This window comes from Pteropus vampyrus, unplaced genomic scaffold (assembly GCF_000151845.1).
Source record: "Pteropus vampyrus isolate Shadow unplaced genomic scaffold, Pvam_2.0 Scaffold30, whole genome shotgun sequence".
Lineage (NCBI taxonomy): Eukaryota > Metazoa > Chordata > Mammalia > Chiroptera > Pteropodidae > Pteropus > Pteropus vampyrus.
Window position 1 is genome coordinate 4,377,822 of NW_011888811.1, and position 6,370 is coordinate 4,384,191.

Here is a 6,370-nt window from a genome sequence, read left to right on the forward strand (position 1 = left end):
TTTTTTTTTTTTTTTTTTTGCAGTATCAGATTTAACTCTTACCATAAGAACAGTGCAAGAAGTTTAAATTTTTTGCTTCCACTAAATTAAAAAAAGTAAGACCTCTAATAGCCTCTGAAACAATAGGAAATTTAATTCGATTTAAGTCTAAATTATCTTTATACATACATTTTTGAAAGAAACCATTTTGAATATACACATGCTAAATGTTTGAACTAAAATTCAGTCCAAAAGCATTAGAAAAGATTTTCCTGTGCTTTTGTCCATTTTCCATATCTTGTGTTATGCTTTAATATGATTTTATTTTGCAGTTTCTACCTAATAATCTTATACAATAGTTAGCATATTGAAACCATCCACATCTGCTTGAAAGGTTCATTAGGCACTTAACCAGATCTTTATTTGATTTAGGCCTTGAGCATTTGGCTCTCCATCTCTCTTGAAGATGCCTTTTCATGCTCTGAGCTAGTATTGACCTTAGAGAAGCTAAAACAAGCACCCTTGGCAGTGGGCATAGCTTTCACTGCCACCATTTTATCTAAAATTCTGCTTTGTCCCATTATAAAAATGCAAATAAAATTTTTGAAAAAAAATTAAATAGATGCATGCCCTCATGCATTCATACTCATTCACTCTGAACTTGAAGCTACTTGGATTTATTCCCTAACCAAAACATCAGTATCTACTTTTTTATTTTATTATTTTTTTTTAACGTTGAAAATCATTTAAGCACTATGGTTCCAGAAGCAGAAAATAAACTGGCACAGATTCCAGATTAATTTCTTGGGGTTATTTAGAACACACTGGAACATTTATCTGTTACTGAAGCAGATAAGCTAACTGTGTGACTAGGTTTTTACAACTTATTTGCAGAGGATTTGGGGGTAGCTGATCCTTCTTCTCAGAGCCACATGACCAAAAGTATAATGAAAGCTAATAGTTCATAATGCCCAAATAGTATCTGGAGGAACAAGTAGAATTGCCCCCACAGTTGAGTTTTGCGCAGCTAACTTGTGACATTCAGGAATATTCTGGCCATTCCTCTCAAGCATCTGGCAATAACGTCTGCTGACAGCAGGCGAACAGATTTGATGGATCAGTATTGAATCTAAGATGGAAATGTTATTTCCCCTAAAGTACCGAGATCTCTCTCAGGATGTCTGATAAAGCTCTACTTTGGTGATGGGATATATAAACTATCTCTAACAACCCATTAATCTAATACTCCTTCAGGGGGAAATCTGTCATATTAAGTCTCTGTGCAAATGTTGATTCGAATAGCCAAAGGAAGGAGAAATTAGAAATGTCTTGGATATCTAGAATCTTGTTATTTTAGAACAATATAGGTCATTAGAATTAAATGCAATAAAATGATTTTATTTTCTCAAATAAGAACAATCTAGAAATGTTATATCATTTTCACAAAATTCCTATACAGAACCTGGTTATTTTGAATCTTAATTTAGAGATCATTCCAATGTGCCTAAACCCTTTACTCCGCTTCTGTAATTTCAATAAAAGAGCATTTCAAACCTGGTTGCATATAGAATAATGTGGTAGGGTGAGAGGTCAAAAAACACTGTTGAAAAATACTGATGTGCGGGCCCCACTGCAGACCAATTAAACACAAACAAAATATTTAGGGCAGTGCTCCCACGTAGGTAAGTATGGATGTATGTGGATGTCTGTATGCGTGTGTGTTTGCATATGTATGTGTGTATGTTTTGTGTTTGTATTTAATTCCCAAGATGATTCCAAAATGCAAGAGGATTGAAAACCAGTGGTTCAGATGTTGGTCAAATTGATTAGAAAATAAGCAAATCGATGTTTGTGGCCTGTCCTATTCTCCTCTGTGTTTGGCTAGTTCCTTGCCCTCAAGGCTATTCAACCAAAACTTTTTTTCTTGACAAATGCTTCAAAACACAAACATACCTCTTCTCATATGATAAAATGTTGCACATAGGAACTATTTTGATAAAGCAATTTATAAAATCTTAATAGTAGTTTAAATGTCTTATTTTTTCCCAGGAGTATTTGCATTTTAGGAGAAAAATAATAGAAATAGAGTTTCAATTTAAAAAGGATGATCTGAGGTAAATCAAAGATTGCGAAAGACATTTTGGGTGAAAGACATTCCTAGGACCCCTAAAATGACACCACATTTATAAATGTCTACTCTACCTACATGATGGTTCTATCATCTTTGGTGCTGCCGCTTAACCTGCTTCGATCATATGAATAACATTTCCCTGCGTATAAGCTTATGAGAGTGATAAGGTATCAGTGATTAAATGGTTATATGCTAAGCACCACATTTAATCTTCACAATTAGGATCTTCCTTCCCTAGGAGATGCTACTGGTCCCATGTAAGAGATGGAGGGGGAGGGGAAGTGAGGGTGTTCAATGAAGGTAAATTGACTAAGGTCATTCAGCTACTCTGCAGTAGAACCAGGGCTCGAAATAATTTCTATGCCTCTCCACAGCAAAGGTACTTTAAAATATCATGCTTTTCAAAGTGCAAAATGATCAGGATAAAACAAAGTAAACCAAAACAGAAATACCTATACGGAGCCAGAAGACAAAACAGCTTGACATTCTCACTGTTGATACAATTTGATATACACCTTCAGAAGGTTTCTATCAAGGTTTAAATGCTTAACTGACAGTACGTACACAGCAGTCGATTAGTACCTTGGATGAATAATGCTACAATTTCTCAAATACCTTATAAAAAAGAAGCTTCTGCATGCTATGTTTGGAGAGCAGTTTCCTTTTCATCTTTAACTCTGCTGACATTAAGTCCTCTGTTTGCGGTGATGGAGACTTCCAAGAGGATGGTGTGTTCATAGTAAAACAGCACTTCAATAGTACAACTGGCGATCCACTTCACAAATATCTGTGGTCCTTCCCGCACCAACTCTAGCACTATGGTTGACAACCTCTTGATTCTGTTCTCACCAGAGGATCCGGGAGCCATGGAGATGACTTGGATGAATGTCCCTGGTGACAGACTATTAGAACCTGTGGTTTGCATGTTGGACATGCTCTGGTCTTGGCCACCATCTAGCTCACGGTAAATGCAAATGACCTCCTGAAAGTGATGAATTTCTCAGAGGACTCTGGACAGGAGAGCTAAAAGATTCTTCACTGGGTGATGGAGAAGGTGGGTGGCTAATTGGGGCTAGATTCACAGCACTCTCCATGTCTGTGACTAGACAGGGCTCCAAGACTCATTCTAAAGTCTATCTGCCTGTCTCTGTTGCCTGGCTGCTAGCCAGGATGTGGGATGAAAGGGCCACCTCAGCTGCAGAGGTGCAGAAGCACCTTCGTCACAGAGCGGAACACAGGTGCTTCTTGCTTCTTCCACCCCCTACCTCTTCTGGAGGCTCCCCAACTCCTTGTTCTGCCCTTCCATGTTCTTTTTGTATACATTTTTTTGTTGTTCCCCTAAATTAATGATGCTTGGATTTTTGTCTTGTTTATAAATAAAGTTAAAATCACCCGGGGGGAAAATAGTATTTTACTCTTCAAAATTGTACCTGTCCTATAGGATTTATATGCTGATATTTACAAAGTGCTGATAAAAAAAAAAATCAAAGAAAACTTTAAAAATGAGAAAAATGCATGTTTACATATTGGAAAACAACACTATAAGGATACCAATCTTACCCAAATTGATCTATAGGTTGAATGAAGTTTCTATCAAATTCTCAGCAGAATGTTTTGTAGATATAGACAGATTTATTTTAAAATTTATCTGGAAAGGTAAAACACTAGAATAAATAAAACAATCTTGAAAGAGAAGAATAATGTAGGAGGAATTACTCCAGCCAATATTAAAGCCTATAATATAGCTGCATGAATCAAAAAATTGTGGAATTGGTGGAACAGACACATGGATCAATGGAACAAAATAGAGAACAGAAGTAGACCCAAACATGTAGCCCCAATTGATCTGAACAAAAGAGTAAAAGCAGTTCAATAGAGGAAGGATACGCTTTTCAACAAATAGTGCTGGAGCAATTAGACAGCTATAGGAAATCGATCAATCAATCAATCAATCAATTTTCGACCAACCAACCATCCTTAATCTGTTTTATATCTTATACAAAAGTTAACTCAAAATGGATTGCAGACTTAAAATATAAAGCTAAATTTTTTTTTGAAAAAAGTGGAGAAACTTTAAATTCTGGAGAAGGCAAAGAGTTCTTAGATTTGGCTGCAAAAACATGATCCATAGAAGGAAAAACCAATAAATTAAACCTCTTCAAATTAAAAGCCTTTGCCATCCAACAGAGCCTATTAAAGGATGAAAAAACAAGGCATATGCACACAGATACACACACACACTGAGAAAGAGAGAAAACAAGAAACAGATTGTAAGAAAATATTTGCAAATAATTTATCCAACAAGAGATATTGTCTAAAGCACATAAAGATTTCTCAAAACTCAACAATGAAAAAAAAGGAAATGGACAAAAGACATGAACAGACAATAAACAGTCATTTCAGCAAAGATGATGGCAAATAAGTACGCAAACACATAATCAACATCGTTGGCCATCAGGGAAACCTAAATGAAAACTCCAACGAGATACTACATATCAGAATGCCTAAAATAAAGAATACTGACAACACCAAATACCAGTGAGGATGAAGAGAAACTGGATTAGTGATAGATTGCTGATGAAAATATAAAATACTGGTCATTTTTGGAAAATAATTTAAAATTATTTGGAATATAATTTGGCAGTTTCTTATAAAACTGAACATGTAACTACCATATGATGCAGCATTTGGACTCTTGGGAATTTATCCCAGAAAAATAAAAAATAGTTTTGGTGCAAAAACCTGAAAACCTGCGCATGAATGCTCTTGGCAGCTTTGCTTATAACAGCCAAAAGCTGGGAACACCCTAGATGTTCTTCAAATGGTGAAAGCTTACACGAACAGTGGTACGTCTATTCCATGCCGGAATAAAAAAGACTGAGCTCTTGATACACAAAACAACTTTTTCACCATGGAAGTACACTCATTAGGAAGAATAAAAAAGCCAATCCTGTATGATCTCATGCATATAATATCTAAATGACAAAATGAGAGGATGGAAAACAGATTGGTGGTTGTCAGGGACTAGAGAAGAGGTAGAAGGGAGGGTAGGCAGGGAAGGAAATGTGGTTATAAAAGGGCAACAGGAGAGATTGATGTGATTAAATTACTTTGAATATTGAATTTACCAATATCAATATCCTGGTGGTGGCATTCTACAATTAATTTTGCCATATTGAATAAAGTAGAAAAGGGTACAAGATATCTTTCTGTATTACCTCTGACAAATACATGTGAATCTACCATAATCTCAAAATAAAAAGTTTAGTTAAAAATGTATTTTCTATTCAAAATAAAGACATCGAATGCTATCTTATATAAATCTAACCAATGTGTTTAAGAATTAAAATACCTTTTTTCTTTTTGTTCTCTATATGGCTCAAAATCATTTATTAAAATATTTTTTGCACATATGGAATTGGAGAGGTACAGTTTTTAGTAAGAACAATTATAAGCAGTTAAGAACTCAGGAGACAGACTTGATGCTGTAGCCAACACTCACCTTTTATTTAAGTGCTATCACCTCAGGTAAGTGGTAGGCACGTAATTGATTTTTAAATATTTGAGGAGCAGGTTGAGAATGAGTAGCAAATAGAAGTGGTGATGGTGATAGTTATGGTGATGATCTTGGTGGTGGTGATGGTGGTAAAAAACATGGGTTAAACTGTGAGATTAGGGATATAGGTTTCCTTTTGCAAATCTAAATTTTTCTGTGTCTGGCAGTTAAGTGATTAGAGTCTAGAATAAGGTATGTCCAATTGTATTTTTGCCCATATAGTATTTACGAATGTTTTTCACTTTGAAATTCACTTTATGATCTTTCTTTAAATTAGAAGCATTTCATGATTATTATATTTTGGGGGGGTTGTTTTATTCTTAAGGTACCTTGTAAAACTAATCTCACCTCTAACTGACTGACTTATCAACTTATCTTCAGCCTTAGCTAGTGGTATCTTTGCTATTTTCTTTTTTCCTAGCTCTCTTTTAAATATTATGCCACTGCACTAACATGTTTTAACATGTTTAAAAGTGTGAAACAAATGAATATTTGAAAATAACTTTTTTTTCTTAAAGTGGGACAAAAGTATAATATTTTCTCTTTCACAAAATCATTGCTACACTAATCTCCAGCAGTAAGGCATCTTTTACATTATATGCTAATTAAGAATTATTAGCCTACCAAAAAAAAGTGATAGAAGTGTTCTGAGTTCATATTAATTACAAAAAAAATTACACCTAGAGGTAAACATCTTTTTTTAC